Genomic DNA, 16,781 nt, shown 5'->3' with positions numbered 1-16,781 from the left:
CGATTTCTTCTATTAAGCTGTAATTTTTAACTATTCTTAATAGCTACTTTGTAATAGTATTTAAATAATTAAGCACTTCTTAACACCTTTACTGCTACAAATTTGACATAAATGAACATAAGCTTCATTTGCATAGTTGTAATGTTCTTTCCTGCTTTTTTTTTTTTTTGCTGCTCTATGTTCTGTTCTCTGTTCAAAAATTTAAATCAGTAATATCCTAGAAAAAGACAACGAAGATCACAACTCCATGAGGCCCAAAAGAGGGAAGCCACCAGGCAAGGTAAGAAACTAAAGTGAAAGGAAAACAAAAAAGAAATGAAAGAACCACCAATAGTAAAACATCACGGCAAGGATGAGTCAATATCAATTATAACTATAAATGTTAATGCTCTCAATTCACCAATCAAAAGAAATAGACTGATAGAATGGATTAAGAAGCAAAATCCAACAATATGCTGTATACAAGAAACACACCTAACTCAAAAATAAATACATAGACTGAAAGCAAAAGGATGGAAAACAGTTTTCCACGTGACAGGAACCCAGAAAAAAGCAGAGGTAGCAATTCTATTTGCTGAAAAACTAGATTTCAAACCAAAATTAATTAAGAGATACAAAGATGGTCACTACATCCTTGTGAAGGGAACAGTACAAGAGGAAGAGATGACAATTATAAATATATATGCACCAAATACGAATGCCCCCAACTATACAAAACAAATATTAATGGACATGAAAAACCAAATCAGCTCTAATACAAATGTTGTGGGGGATCTCAATACCCCTTTATCACAATTAGACAGATAATCTAGACAAAAAATTAACAACAAAATTCTAGAATTGAACCAAGCTATTGAACATATGGACTTAGTAGATATTACAGAATGTTCCACCCCCAAAATCAGAATACACATTCTTTTCAGCTGCACATGGGTCATTCTCTAAAATAGACCACATGCTAGCTCATAGGACATGTCAAAGTAAATGTAAAAGAATTGAACACCTTCCTGAGCAACCAATGGATCACAGAGGAAATTAAAAAAGAAATTAGACAGTTTCTACAAGTAAATGATAATGCCAGTACAACATACAGGAATCTATGGGACACAATGAAAACAATTCTATGCGGGAAATTCATACCAGTCAATGCCCATATTAGGAAAACAGAGAATAACCTGTTTTACACAAGCTTATAACTTTCCTATCTAGTCATTTATTCCAATTTAGAAATAGAAGGCAAAGTCCCTCTTCTGACACGTGGATTCTTTTGTTTCTTTTCTGTCCATGTGTACACAATATTGGATACATCTCCTATGGTTGTTCTAGGCCAGAAGTAGAGTTTGTGGCCTGCTCCTAATATTTTATGACAAGATGGAAGGAGTCCATATCCAATCTTTTCTTCAATAATTAATGAAAACAATGGGGAACTGGTAGAATTGTGAACACTGAATAGAATGTCATCAAAATATGGAATACAATTCTGGTCAGGAAGAAATGCTTAAGATAACTGCATAGCATTGTGAATAACTACTAGATTCTAGAGTCAGACATCTTCAGGTCAAGATCAGGCTCGCCCATGTTACAAGCTGTGAGTGACCATGTGGGAGTGTTGAATTTCTCTGCATATAAGTTTCTTTATGTATGAAACGAGGATAATCACAGTATTCAGTGCATAGAGATATTTGAGTATTAAACGTGGTAAATGAATGTAAATCGCCATGAAAACTTTTGACACATATAAGAATATGGTATTTGTATCATTCCTCTTTTTATTTTCTATATTTATTTTAAGGAGTATTGTGAAAATAATGATCAACTATGATGCCATGTAACAACACAGTGTGAAATACGCTATTACTATGGACAAATACTCTGACTGTGTTCTGGTTTTGGCTATTACTATGGACAAATACTCTGTGTTCTGGTTAAAACACCTTTACTCTGACTAATCTTAATCTTCACACCTCTCCCATATGTGTTTAATTTTTTATTTTTATTTTTTTCTCCTGGCATATAATTTAATTCAGCATTAAAGTCATTCTTCTGAAATCTTTTGAAATCTTTTTATGCTTTCCTGTCTGCTTATTGAATTGTCTGTAAATATATACCAATTAGCACTTCCAAATATATCTTTATAAGTACAAACATTAAAATTACTTGAAGAGTGGAAACATTTTAAAAACAAAGAGGACAACACAACAGCACATTTTCATTAAGATAAAAATATTTTGTTTAGAAATTTATTTATAGTACTAAATAATTCTTTCAAGCTTGTTCTCTTTGGTCTATTTTCTACACTGATTGAACATAGGTGTGAAATATTTTTGAGTAACTTAATCCTATCTACTTTTCAATTTTAATGAGATAGCTTAAATAAACCCTCACAAAACCAAACTCATTCTAATAATTGCTCCTTAGATAAACAGAAAGTAGCTTTTGGAGATGTTTACATAACTCTGTAGATAAGAATATTTTCTAGGCCACTATTAAATATTTAATCTTAATATAAAAAGCCCATTTCTTATTTAGAATTGTTTTGCAGGAAAATCCTTGTCTTTCTGAAGTATAAACTAAGTTCCTTACTTAAAATAAAAAGAAAAAACTATGAACAACATTTCATTTTCTTATTCACTTTGGTGCTCTGGAATCTCAACAGCAAACCTACAGGTTAGTCCCAGGAAGTATATTAACTCTAACAAAATTGTATTCACATCTACTCATTACTTCTGATTTTTTTCAAGTTAACCTTATTGTTATACACTGTCATAAGTGGTCTCAAATCTGGAGAGAACTTAGTACATTTAGTAGATTAAAAATACCTTCAAATTCCAAAAAACAGTGAAGACATTTGATCTCTTTTCCCTGCATCAATAAACTACTAACCTCTGTTGATATCAGTGAAAATTATAAGTAAGAAAATGGAGCAAGAGATATACTACAAATAATACAAAATCTCTTCCCACTCTCATATTAAGCTGTCAATTGTTAATCACAGTTTGAAAGGAGAATGAGACTAAAATCTGATTTATAGAAAAAATTACTCTAGCATTCATGTTCTTAGGATAAAAATGGCATACTAATAATACTTTCCTCTTGACATATATGAAAACTGCATTGAGTTTCTTTATTACTTTAATTATTGAGTTATAAAAAAGTCAAACATTATTTTCCTAGGCATAAGATTATGGCAGCCATAAGGTTTGAATTGATATCATTCATTGCAATCACAAAAGTATTACTGTACTCAAACTAGAGCAATGCTATAAATCAGAGTTAACTAAGACTAAAATTGAACTAATGACAAGATCACCTAAAACATCCATATTAGATATCTTTTCTCACTAATTCCCTTTCATATATTCATCACCATCAGTAAAGTTAAAAAGTAAGCTGCAACATTATATATTTGAATCTCAAGACAATCAACAGTGTTAAGAACAATACTACACCTATGCACTTACTGAATTAGGAAAAAAATCAATTTTAAAAATAAAATAGTACCTGAGCAGGCTACTTATAGAAGAGATGGAAAGGGATCTGGGGAAAGAGGGAGAAAGGAGAATGGGGTGAATAGAAGTAAAGCTGATCAAGATGAAATATGTATATGTACTAATTGGCCAAGATGGATGTAATTATTATACATCTCAAATATATAATAACAGTAACAATGTTAAGAAAGAAAAAGATGTGAGTAGTCAACAAACTTTTATCACTATCAGCCACACACTTCACAAATTATTAACAAAACTGAAAATACTACAGGCACCCTTACACATTGCTGATGGGAGTATATGAACTGCAATATGATGGGGAGGCAATGCTTAGCATTATTTTTTTAAACAAAAAGAGAAAGAATACATTTTGACCCCATGATTCAAAATAGGACTAGTCATGCACTGTACTGTGAGAGAACAAGATTGTTCACTGCAACATTGTCTGTAGAATAAAAATTATAAACTAGTTGACCAATGTGCAGTGTGGACACCAGTGAAATTCTATATTCTTCTCACCCTGAGAGGATGCTCTATAGAAACTGCATCAGAAAATCCTTTGCATTCTGGGAGGCCCTGCTGACTGGATTTAGATGACAAGGCAGAAAGGAGCATGAGCCCAACTTTTATTTATTTTCCAGACTCCTCTGCTAGGATTCCGTACATGTTTGATTCCTTTGCCCAAAGTCTCAGCTCCTGTTCCACAATGATCTCCCCTGCTGTCTGTGCGCTCTCTCTCTCCCTCCCTCTCTCTCCTCTCTCTCCCTGTGTCCTCCTTTCTCTTGCCTATTTAGTCTTCCTAGTGTTATGGCTCCTTACAGTTTCTTATTATTACTATTTTTTTCCTAACTCCTTTATAAATTGTTTCTTTATTAAAGTATGTTCATCTTGATTGCACCATTTGTTCCAGCTGAGATCTTGGCTGATACATCTATCAATAAGAGAATGCTTTAATTAGTTATCACACAGCTCTACCCATAAAGCACATTCGATATATTGTCCTGGCTTAGAAGAATGTTTGTAATCTACTATACAGTAAGAAATAATTTAGCAGCAATATATGTCATTTAAAAAGTGAAAAGACAGGCAGCACACTAACACTGAAAAATAAATGGCTAATGTTTATCTATAGAAGCATTCCGCTTTACTTATAATTTAGAAAAATATCAATTAAAAGAAAGTGCCATGACACACAGCAGTTTAACAAATTTTTGTAATATGAATTATTATGTGTTACAGATGATATTGAGCACAGAGGTCCCTCATAGATAATTAGAAGGTAAGTACCTAGTGTCATTAAGTAAATAATTGCATAATATATAACTGACAAATTCAGGATGTGTGAGTGATTGGTATGATAATTTCATGCCCGGACACATACTTTAAGCCAAAGGTCAGAGAACTTGACTCTGTAACGGAATCAAGTAGACAGCTTGCTATGATGAGACTGCTGTCTCTGCTACCGTATTCTCTAATTCAAAGGCCAGTGTCAAATCCAAAAATTTGCGTTTTTGTGGAGTTCTCAGGTGACACTGACGCTTCTGGTGCTGAGCCCATACTCTGAAGAAACTCTTTGCCATGTGCACAGTGAAATATGCAAAAAGGCTCTTCGTTGTAGCAGAGTTTTCAATAGTGAAATGTTGAAGACAAATTTAAAATCTTATCTACAGAACAGATGTATAACTTACAGTATATTCATATAATTAAATATTACACACTGATTCAAACAAATGAACAAAACTATGTGTATCAACATTAATGAAATTTACCGATGTAATAGTGAGTAAAAATATCTACTTGAAAAAGGAGTCACTCAATAAGTTATCATTTATATACATTTTTATAACAGGAAAACAATACTATTGACTGGAGATAAATATTTGTGTAGTATATTTATACAAAATGTGAAAATGGTAAACCCTAAACTTAAAACGGTGGTAAATTCTGAATAAGGTTTAAAATGGGATTGGGGGAAAATTTATCATGGGATTCAGCTAATTTGGTAATACATGGTATCTTAGCATTAAAAGAGGAATAACATAATTATTCACTGTATTAGTCTCCATAACATTTTATGCATCAGATATTTCATTAACTAAAAGTAACTTACAGAGTAATAGCAATTTGCTGAACTTGTGCCAATGTACTTAGCTGGCATATAAGAATATAGCCATACAGTATAAAGGAGTATTTCTGATTTTTACATATTAGATTTCAGATTTTATGTGTAACTCTGCTACATTTACTTATAAATTTCTAGAGATTTAGTAGATTCTTTGGAATTTTCTATGCAAGTATTCAAGTCATCTGAGCAGAAACAGATTTGTTTCTTCATATTAAATTTATATACCTCATTTTTTTTCACTTCCAACATAGAACTTCCAGTGTGGTATTGAATATGAGTAGTGAGAAAGAACATTCTTGCCTTGTTCAGGATCTGTAGGCATGGGGATATGGCTAAAACCTAAAAGTATAATGTTACCCTTAGGTTTCTTAGAATCTCTTCTTCAGGGTAAGAAAGTATCCATTTTTTCCTACCTTGCTGAGAGTTTTTAGTCATAAATCTGTCGCATACTTTTTCTGCACATATTGAGATGATTATGCAGTTTTTGTAATTTAGTCGTTAATAGGGCAGATTAATTGATTGTTAAATGTTGGACTATCCTTGTACATTAGTTTCCCCAACCCAGTAAATTGCTACAAACTAAGTTCACCAACAACAGAAATTTTTGCAGAGTTCAGTGGACTAGAACTACAAAATGACAGTGTTATCATGACCAATCTCCTTCTGAGGGCTTTAGGGATGAATGGTTATTTGCCATTTCCTAAGTTCTGGTGGCTGAACAGCAATTTTTGGTGTTTTCCTGTTTTATACCAAGTTCTGTTATTCTACACTATACCTCTGTATTCACATGGACACATTCCTTGCACATATGTCTGTACCTCTGTGTATCCTTCTTGTAAGGGTACCATTTATTTGTTAGGTTCCATTCCAATCCAGAATGACCTCATCATAATTTAAATAGGCAGTTTTGCAAAGATTCTGTTTCAAAATTATGTTCTAAGTGTTTGTGTGGGCAGGAATTTTGAGGCCCATTACACCCAGCATTTCTTATGTAAACTTGGGTAGGTTATTCTGTCTTGCTTTACTCTATTTGTTAGTACTTTTATTGAGGAATTTCCATATTTTATCACTAGAGATATGACTGTAGATTCCTTATACTATCATTGCATTGTTTTAATATTAAGGTATCACTGATTCCATTAAATCAATATTTAAAAAGTTATGTCCTTTTGAAAAATTATTTTAACAGGATTGAGACAAGTCAATGAATCAAGGAATACATTTGTAAACTAGAATATGCAAATATATCTTAAAATTCCAAAGAATTTGAACATATATTCCACCAAAGAAGTTCAAAATGTAAAGAAATGAAACTGTTCAATATAATTATTAATTTAGGAAGTTACAATTAAAATCACAACTGAACATTATTTACTTAATAGAATAGGGACAGCAAATGAGACCCTCCTATATTGTAAATGAGAATATAAAATTGCACAATGACTTAGAAAGATGGCTGACCTTTTGTTTAAAAGTTGTCTTCACATATCATATGATCCAGAAAATTGACTTGTTAGTATATAACAAGAAATATTCAAAATATGTCAGTTCAAAACATATGCATGACTATTCATAGTGGGTTCATTTGTCAAAGCCAGAAATTGAGGAGAAAGTCTACCAAGAGATGTATGGATAAGGAAATTATGTTGTATGCATGCAATGTGTCATAGCTACTTTCCTCTTCACTGGGACAAAAACTGCAAAACTCACAACCTTCGGGAGAAGAGGTTTATTTTGTCTCACAATGTTAGTGTATGTTTGGCTGGCTTTAGAGAAGGAACAAGATGGCAATGGTGTATGGCAGAGAAAAATGTACTCAACTTATAGCAGATAGGAAGCAGAGAAAAAAGGAGGCTCTAGGAAGAACAATACAATCTTTCAAGTCTTGCCCCAGTGACCCATCCCTTCTAACCAGGCCCTATCTCTAAAGGTGAGAACTTGTGAGACATTTTAAATCTAAACCACAGCATTCAGATCTATTTCATCATATATAATACATGGATTACCTTTGCAAGACTCACCGACAATCTTAACACTTTTAGCATTGTTGAATAGTCCAAGTCCAAAGTCTCCTCCAAAACTCAAGGAAAACTCTTAGCATGAGCCCCGATAAAAATGAAAAAGAAGCTTAAACACTTCCAACCTGAAATCACACATGGTAAATATTCCCATTATAAAAGGGACACAAAAAGGAAAGAAAAGAATGGGACCAAAGCAAGGCCAAAGCCCTGCAGGGCAAACATTGAATCCTGTAACTCTCTGTTAAGTATCTGGGGAAGTAGTAGTGAGATGTGAACTCCAAATAGCAGAATCTTCATGGCATGAATATTTGCATTCCCCATGGCCTTTCTCCTGGAGTAGCATGACTCACTGTCTCTAACTTTTCTCAGTAGACATTCCAGATTCCTGGAATATCCAAATTACTGAGATCTCCACTGCACTTTTGACTTCATTCTCACAGCTTCATGCCTTCTCAGGAGCACAAGCTTCCCCTCTCAAGCCTTGCTTGGAAATCTGAGTGGAAGGAAATCTGCATGACTATGCTACTCTTCATTTCTGCATTCCTAAAAGAACATCATGTGGATGATGCCAAGGCCTTGAGGAGTAACCAGGCTTGGTTAAAGCTTGAGGGTTAACCAGGTTCCCTTGGATCATGGCTGCAGGGGGTTTTTAGTGCCTGGATGGCTGAACCTATGAAATGAATCCAGAGAAACCAATTCCCTAGGATTCTCTCCTTGAGCTCAGGGCCCAGGACCTTTCTTCACAGATGAAAACTTTGCAATTTGTGCCCTTGAACTTTTGAATGGTAGATTTTTTTTGCTGACTCCTGAGATCTCTTCAAGGCATTTTTCCTTTGTTCTGATGAAAGTTCTTGATTTTTAATCAGTGCTATTTTTTTTTCAATAACCATGCTCTCCTTTGCCCTGATTTGGCTTGTAAATTCTTTCTTTCTCTTTTTTTTCTTTTTTTTTTTTTTTTTTTTTGTACTAGGGATGGAACTCAGGTCCTTGCATTTGTGGGGCAGGCAGCAGGACCACTGAGCTAAATCCCCAACCCACATACTTCCTTTCTAAGGAAACTAAATTTTGGAAGTAGGCTTTTTGCTGTCATTTTCACTGTACATCTGGATAAAGGCAGTCATCAGTACTCATGACACAACCTGAACATTGGGCTGCTTTGCAATTTTCTTTGCCAGATTAATTATTTGCTCCTTCTTAATCTTAGTCTTCTGTAAAGTCCTACAGCATGGGAGAAATTAGAACAAATTTTTCTGCCAGAGTGTAACACATGTGGACTCTAGTCCAATGCCAGTGTAGTCCTTGTTCCCAACTGAAACCTCCTAAGGCTGGACTACTGTCTGCATTTTTACAAGCATTCTGTCCTGAGCTCTGACCACAATTTCTCTTTAAACTAAGCTCATAGTCTTCTGAGTTTTCTCTGACATCTCTAAGCCTTTCCAAACTCTCTCCTCAAGCCAGTTTCAAAGACTTCTAGGCCACATAATCAGACATACTCACAACAATGTCCTTTCACTCTACCAAAATCTGTCTTAGTCAGTTTTCTGTTGCTGAGACACAATATCCGACAGCCACAACTCAAAAGAGGAAGTTTATTTGGATTCACAGTTTTTGTCTAGGATTAGCTGGCTCCAAGGCAGAAACAGAATGGCTGAGAGTCATAGTGAAGGAAAAGTTGCTGAATCTATGGCATCTATGAAGCAGAGAATGAAAGCACATTCTGGGAACAAGAATACATCCTTCCATGTTGTCCTCCCAGTGACTCATCCCTTCTGACCCACCCTCACATCCAAACATGAGAATTTTAGAGGACAATTTATATCTAAACCATAACACAATGCAATAATACTTAGAAATAAAATGGAGTTAACTATCAAGTTATGGTAAAGAGATTGTTACACATAAAAGTATTCTAAGTAAAAAAGCCACATCTCAAAATGGTACTTAATGTATGATTTCATTCATATAAAGACTTTGGCCTAGGAATGGTTGAGTAGTTAGAGGAGAAGTGGAAAGAAGGGCTGCATTTAACTGTCAGATTTCTTCCTGTCTCTGTTTTATACTTTTAATACACACCAGATTGTATTCACAATTTCATATTTTTTAAAGTTTATGTCTTTGCTAGTAGCTTAATTGCACCCTATGATAAAACAACACATATTTGAAAGAGACAGATGTAGTTTAAAGCATCTTTTATTAAAAATTAAAGAATTTCAATAATAAGGTATTTACCACATCCAGGGGATGACAATTTAAATTGAAAATATCCCATAAATTAAATGAATTCTTTAAGGTCATAAATTAGATTTTTTAAAAAGACCTGGAGGACAATCTTAATCTACTTTCTGTTCAATGCACTCCCTCTCTATATATATCTTTTCTTCTTCTCCCGTCCTTTCTGTCCTCCCCCATTTTCCCCTCTTCCTTCCTCTCTTCACTCCCCTCCCCCTTCTAGTTTTTGCTCTCTTTCTGGTACTGTGGATTGACCCAGGGACTTTTCCCTGAGCTATGTCTCCAGCCCTATACTTCACTTTTTATTTTGAAACAGTGTCTCTCTAAGACACTCGTCTGCCCACACTGGGCTCACACTTGTGACCCTCTTTCCTCAGCATCCCAGAGTGCTGGCAAGGTGCCATTATCACGCCTGGTTTATCCCCAGCTCTTTCCAACATCTCATGCAGCCACTTATTTCTTAGCTAACTACATGTGACAATACTAAATTTGAAATTCCAGATTAGGCAAATAACCTAGGGAAAATTTCCTAGACCTATAAGTCATTCTAGATTTATTAGTATGATCTGAATTTTTATGAGAGATTAAATAATCATCAATCAGGATGAAACTGAATATGAATTTTAAAACAGGGATAATGAACATTTCAAATGAAAGTCAATCATTTTCTCAGGCATATTGCCTACATAAGAATTAAAGGAAATAATGCACATGAAAAGAATATAATGTAAATTCTTTTAAAATATGAGGGATTGTTATAATAATCCCTCATAAAACATAAAAAATAATAAATAAAAAGTGCTAAAATTCTGCTTGCACAGCATTAATGAAATGCAAAATATACAGAAGTAAAATTAATTACATAAAAGGAAGTCCATAATAATCAACAAATGAAAAAATTTTCCAAAATGATTTTCTCCTAATGAATTGTTGTTTTTTTTTTAATTATTTAAGAGGAATTTCTTCTTTGTAGTTTTAAGATATGTGCTTTATGTTGCTAACTTTGGTCATTGTTTTAATTTATTTCAATTATGACTTCTTTATTTTATTATATTACATATTGCTTTGGATCCTACTAATAAGTACTGATAATGCAGGCTTTCTACTTCAAATAAAATTACATTTTAATTTTGACTAATGAACAATTCTTAGTAACTTGTCTCTATGAAGTGCTAAGCACTTAAAAAAACTAAAGAGCTGTCAGCTTTTGTGTTTTAATTTTTGATGTAATCTATCATTGCAGTCAATCATCTTGCAAAATGCCTTCCAGAATTATAATTTATGACTTAATGATTCTCATGCACATTTATGGAGAGCTAAATCAAGATCTGATTCAAATAACTCATCCTAATATAAGAAAGATAATAAGTTTTTAGCTGTGAAAGCACTGAAATCCTGGGCTGATTTTAAATTTAGTAAATATCTAAGCATATTATCTTATTTTCAAAGATTCATAAGATATCTACAATGCAGTTAGTTAAAGGGAAAAGGCAATCTGCAGATAAACACTTATTTCCAAATTCAGTGTAGTAAGGAACATTTGCCTGGAGAGGATATTAGTCACGTGAGTAAACAAAAATGGTAGAAAAGTCTTCATATTGGGTATTATCTCATTCATACCCAAGAAGATTGATGGCTTTGTTCATTGAACTTAAAATTGACATGCAAGAACATTAAAAAAAAATTTGCAACATTCTTCCTGGAGGGTTGTACTCTTAAATTGGTCTTAGGGAAATGTGGGACAAAGAAAACTTTTCTTTTTCTCTTTTACAGAAGATGATGCATTGAATAAAACAGTTTAGTTTATGGTTCTTTAGTAGATTTTTTTCTAATTTCATCTTTAATGACTATCAAAAATATCATTTCATATTCTATTATTAAAATATTTTATTAATTGTGAAAGACATTTTAGTTTTTTTCTAATTACATTGGATACTTAGTTTAATGAGATCTATAAAAAGCATGACTATTAATGCAATTATATAAATCAGAACATAGCATATCAGGACTCCTTGAATTAACAAGCTGATTTTAATTTATTATTTCTTAAGAATTATTTCCTAGCAACCAAGCTAAACAATATATTTTATGATGAACATTCAGAGCAGTTCTTTGTTCAATATAGTTCAATTGTTCATTTTTATTTTAAATGTTTTACCTCTACGGCAATGGCCTTTCTTCTTTTGCTTTGACTAAAATATTAACTACAATTACTTCTAAGTGAAAGGTGGTGTGTTTCACTGCACTTAGCTCATAATGAGGCAGGATATTCCTGAGTTACTGATTAAAGTGATAAGTACATCATCATGCAAAACAACATTAAATTCACTAGGTTGTGTGAAATGACCATTAACTACATGAATGACATATTCGACCAAATCCCAGAATCAGAGTAATTACTGAGCTAAATATAATTTGAATCCAATACTTAATTATGCAGTGATAATCAGTCCTGTACAGAACTTCAGGACTCCATGACATGTGAATTTTTTTATAAAAAGGAAAGTGTGGGTATTATAATATTTTGGAGGCAACCAAGTAGAAAACAACAATGTCCAAGAGGAAAAATTAAAATCTTGCATATACTCAATGAAGTGTGTATCTGGCTTTTAAAATGCTTTAGATGGCATTTACCAATAGTTTACATTAGCAGTTACTTTTTTCTTGCTGGAGCAAAATATCCAAGATCCACAACTTTAAGGAGAATTTTGTTATAGCTCATGTTTTCAGAGTATTTAGTGCATCACTGGTTGGCTTCAAGGTATCATGGGATAAATGCATGAAAATGGAATATTTCTTACCCTATGGCAACCAGAAAGGGAGTGTGGGGGGGGGGTCTGCTTAGACTATGTCTACAGTGGCTTCTGACTGCCTAGATTGCTGTGCACGATGAAATGAAACCTAGAGAACCAACTCTCTAAGTGGCCTTTCTTGAGCAGGGGCCAAGGAGCTCTAGTCTAAAATGAATGTTTAACACTTTTGCACCTTTGAGCTTGTTGTGGGTTCAAGTCTTGCTGATTTCTGAGATGACTTCAAGTCATCTTTCTTATTGTCTTCATACAAAATTATTGGATTATTTTTAATGCCAATCTTTTCAGCAACCATACCCTATGAACTTGGCAGGCACTGCCTTTCTGATGAAACTTTAATCTAAACTCTAAACTGTTCAAATTATTTAGCTCTTTTTCTGTTTCTGACTGTAAATGTGGCTACATGCAGCCAGCAGTTCCCATTCTATAGTCTGAATGTTGGGCTCCAGTGAAATTTCCTTTGCCATAGTTATTAATCCACCACCCTTAATCTCAGTACTATATAGTCTCAGGGCATGGATAAAATGAAGACCAACTGCAAATGGATTTCTAGTCCCAACTGAAACTTCTTGAGGCTGGCCATTACTCTCTACATTACTATCATTCTGGCCACCTGAGCTCTGACCAGAATCTGCCATCAGTTTCTTCTTCCTTTCATTACAGAATTCTAGGACTTTTCAACCTGGCATATCCAGACTTTTTCAAACTCCCCCTGCAAACCACTTCCAGAGTCTTCTGAACCATATGGACAGATATACTCAGAGGAATGATCCTATTTATCTGATATCCAATTTGTGTTAGTCACTTTCTCTTTGCTAGAACAAAATATTCTATATACATAATTTAAAGGAGGAGAGTTTCATTTTAGTTTATGGTTTTCAAGGATTCAGTCCATAGCTGGTTGGCTACAAGGCAAAATGGTATGGCAGAATAATGCTGCTTATCCCATGGCAGCTGGGAAGCAGAGAGAGTGGAAGAGGATCCAGGGGTAGGTATAAACACTTCTTGGTAATTCTCCCAATGCATGCCTCCTCTAATAAGGCCCTATCCCCAATCATGACCATTTAAGGAACATTTGAGATCTAAACCATAACATCCACCTCATATTTTGTAGTGTAGTACAAATTGGTTCTTATAACATACCTGAGCTTCGATCCAAAGTATATTTTACTAAGATATGTAGAACAGAGTATAGTATTACTAATTTAACTCCCTTTAACTAAATCTTTTTTGTTTTAATCAAACACTTTTGTAATGTCAATCAGTATTTATAATGGAGCAGGCTTCTACTCAAAGTCTTGTGAAATTCTGGCACAATTACATCTCTCTAGCAATAGCAGGAACATTGCATCATCTGCTTGGAATTATCAGTTTGTGGAACCCAGGAGTAGTTTTCCATTTCTACACAAGCAATTTTTTAATAAAAGAAAACTGGATATATCATTACATATGCTCTGTTGTCATGAAAGAGCACTGCTGACAGTAAGAGTTAGCTGCATCCACCAAAGGATGAGTCTCTATGTTAATAATATATTCCTGCTGTTACCTAGTGATGTTTTTGTGGATAGTGTTACAGGACAAGAAAAGTGTTTGTATTGCTTAGGATTATCTAGAACAGTGATATGAATCTTGCAAGCTTTCAATGATAAAAGCATTCTGCTGTGGCATGCACACCATAGGTTTGCCACTACCAATCTAGGGTGACAGAATTGATAAAAAGTATGTGCATAATCCTGGAAGAGGATTTTGTTTTTAGTAGGCTTATGGGATTTGAGGCAGGAAAGTCCACAATAGTTGTTTTCCAGGTGGAGAACCAGAAATCCTAGTAGCTGCTCAGCCCAGGAAGGTGAAAACTAGAACAAAAGGCATTAAAGATGTACCAGTTCAAAGCCAAAAGCCTTGACACTCAGAGGAGAGTTGCTGATATGAGCCTATGTTGAAAGGCTGAAGAAATTGGAGACTGATGTGTAAAGGTGAAGGCAGCAAAAGACACATGTGTTGGAGCTCTTTGAAAATGCTACAAGCCTATTGGTTGGTGCCATACATGTCCAGGGTTGGTCTTCCTTTCTCAGTTTTCCAGCCTACACGCCAATCATCATAAACAAACCCAGAGCTACGGTTTACTAATCTACTAGATGTTCTTAATCCAGTGATTATCAGTTAAAGTATTAGAATATTTCTGAATAAAACTGGTAAAAATTTTATATCAATATTTATTTTTGACTATTTGTATGATGAGCTATTGTCCAGCATTATTGCTTTTCTGTTTAATTCTTATATTTCTAATAATTATGGTTTGTATGACTCAAGGACACTTTTTACCCTGGAGTGACTTTCTGGTTATTTAATAAAATAATGGTGAGATATGCACTGAAGCTTCTTACATTCCACTGAGCAGATTAATAAGTAAAGTTCAATTATGCTCCATGGTAGATTTAAGTTAGGGAGACTGATTTAAAGTCATTAAAATTAAAGTGCATAACTAGAATGTTAAGTATCTTAGTCAAATGTAATTTTTTAGACCAGATGTTTGAATTAGCTCAGCTGTTAAATTCTTCCCTTGAAAGGCCAAAATATTAGAATATTTCTGAATAAAATTGGTAAACATTTTATATCAATATTTATTTTTGCTTATTTGTATGATGAACTATTGTCCAGCATTACTGCTTTTCTGTTTAATTCTTATAATTCTAATAATTATGGTTTTTATGATTCAAAGACATTATTTACCCTGGAAAAATCCCTGCCACATCTTTTTCTGTTAGGATTTTTATCCTTTATACTTATAAAATATGAATTACAATCCTTATTTTTCCAATCTTATTTTTCTTGAAAATTTTTTTTACCTGATGTGTTAATTATAAGCATTGCCTGATTCTGTATTTGTTTACATTTGCTCTGTATAACTCTGTCTGATTTTTTCAGTTATAATGTATGTATTTTAACTAATATATTTCATTTTACTGGACTTAAGAGTCTTTAACTGGAAAAGTTTATTGTATTTATAATTTTATTATAATCCCTGTAAAGTGCTTTAGTCTCACATCAATGAACATTTTCTTTAGTGGAAAGATGTTATTGAAATATTAGCTGTCTAGATTCAAATCCAATGCATACCATTTACTAGTTATGTGATCTTAGAAAAGTCAGTGAAATTCTATCTCAGTACCATTTGACAAATAACAGTAACAACATCTATGTTGCATGGATATTGTGAAATTTAAAGAAATTAGTATTGATAAGCATTTAAGAGCCCTATACACATTAAATACTATGTAGTTTAAGTGTTACTATAATGCTTGTCTTTGCACTTCATTCTTATTTTAAATATTTACTTTTTTTCTGTGTGGTTTGCTTTCTTTGGTTTTATTTTATTTCCTATTAATATTCCTGTGTCTTATTTTTTTATTCAACCAGTGAATATTGCTAAGAGTTTCATTATATCTACCCTCCAAAACACTATTCTCAAAGTGATGACAGAAAGTGTCCTACTACCTGCAGCCCTACCACCATGAGGAACACAATTAATTCCCTATTAATAAATTAGATTCAAATAATTATTATATTATCAATTGGTCATGTTATTGTTCTACTTTCACAAAGCATTTATACTTCATTTCAATTAATAACCATATATATTCTTACATGTTCATATTGATTATTTATAGCAATTAATGACAGTAATGTATTTGCAATGATAGTATATCTGTAATTTAACTATATTTATTATTTTGAGATACATGTACTATCACATAGATTTGCACAAAATTATACAGAGAGATTGAGTATCCTTAACCTAATCTCTTTCTAGGGTAACATTTTGAAAAATTAAAATGCGATAAATAGCACAGCCGTAATTTTGATATTGATATAGTTAAGAAATACAATGTCCCCAACACTGATCGGCATATTCTTATTGCCATTTTTAGTTATACTCACTTCCTTTCTCCCACCTTCTTTAATCCCAGAAACCCACTAGTCTATTTTTCATTTCTATCTATATCATGTTCAGAATATCGTACAAACAGTACATAATTAGCTTTTCCTTCTCTGTCCAACTCTCTAGAGGTATGTCTGAGTTATTGCACTATTTGCATGTTTAACG

The sequence above is a fragment of the Heterocephalus glaber genome, unplaced genomic scaffold, assembly GCF_053883595.1.
Source record: "Heterocephalus glaber isolate CG9 unplaced genomic scaffold, H.glaber_assembly_v1.0 deba00001572, whole genome shotgun sequence".
NCBI lineage: Eukaryota > Metazoa > Chordata > Mammalia > Rodentia > Bathyergidae > Heterocephalus > Heterocephalus glaber.
This window is presented reverse-complemented; position numbering follows the sequence as displayed.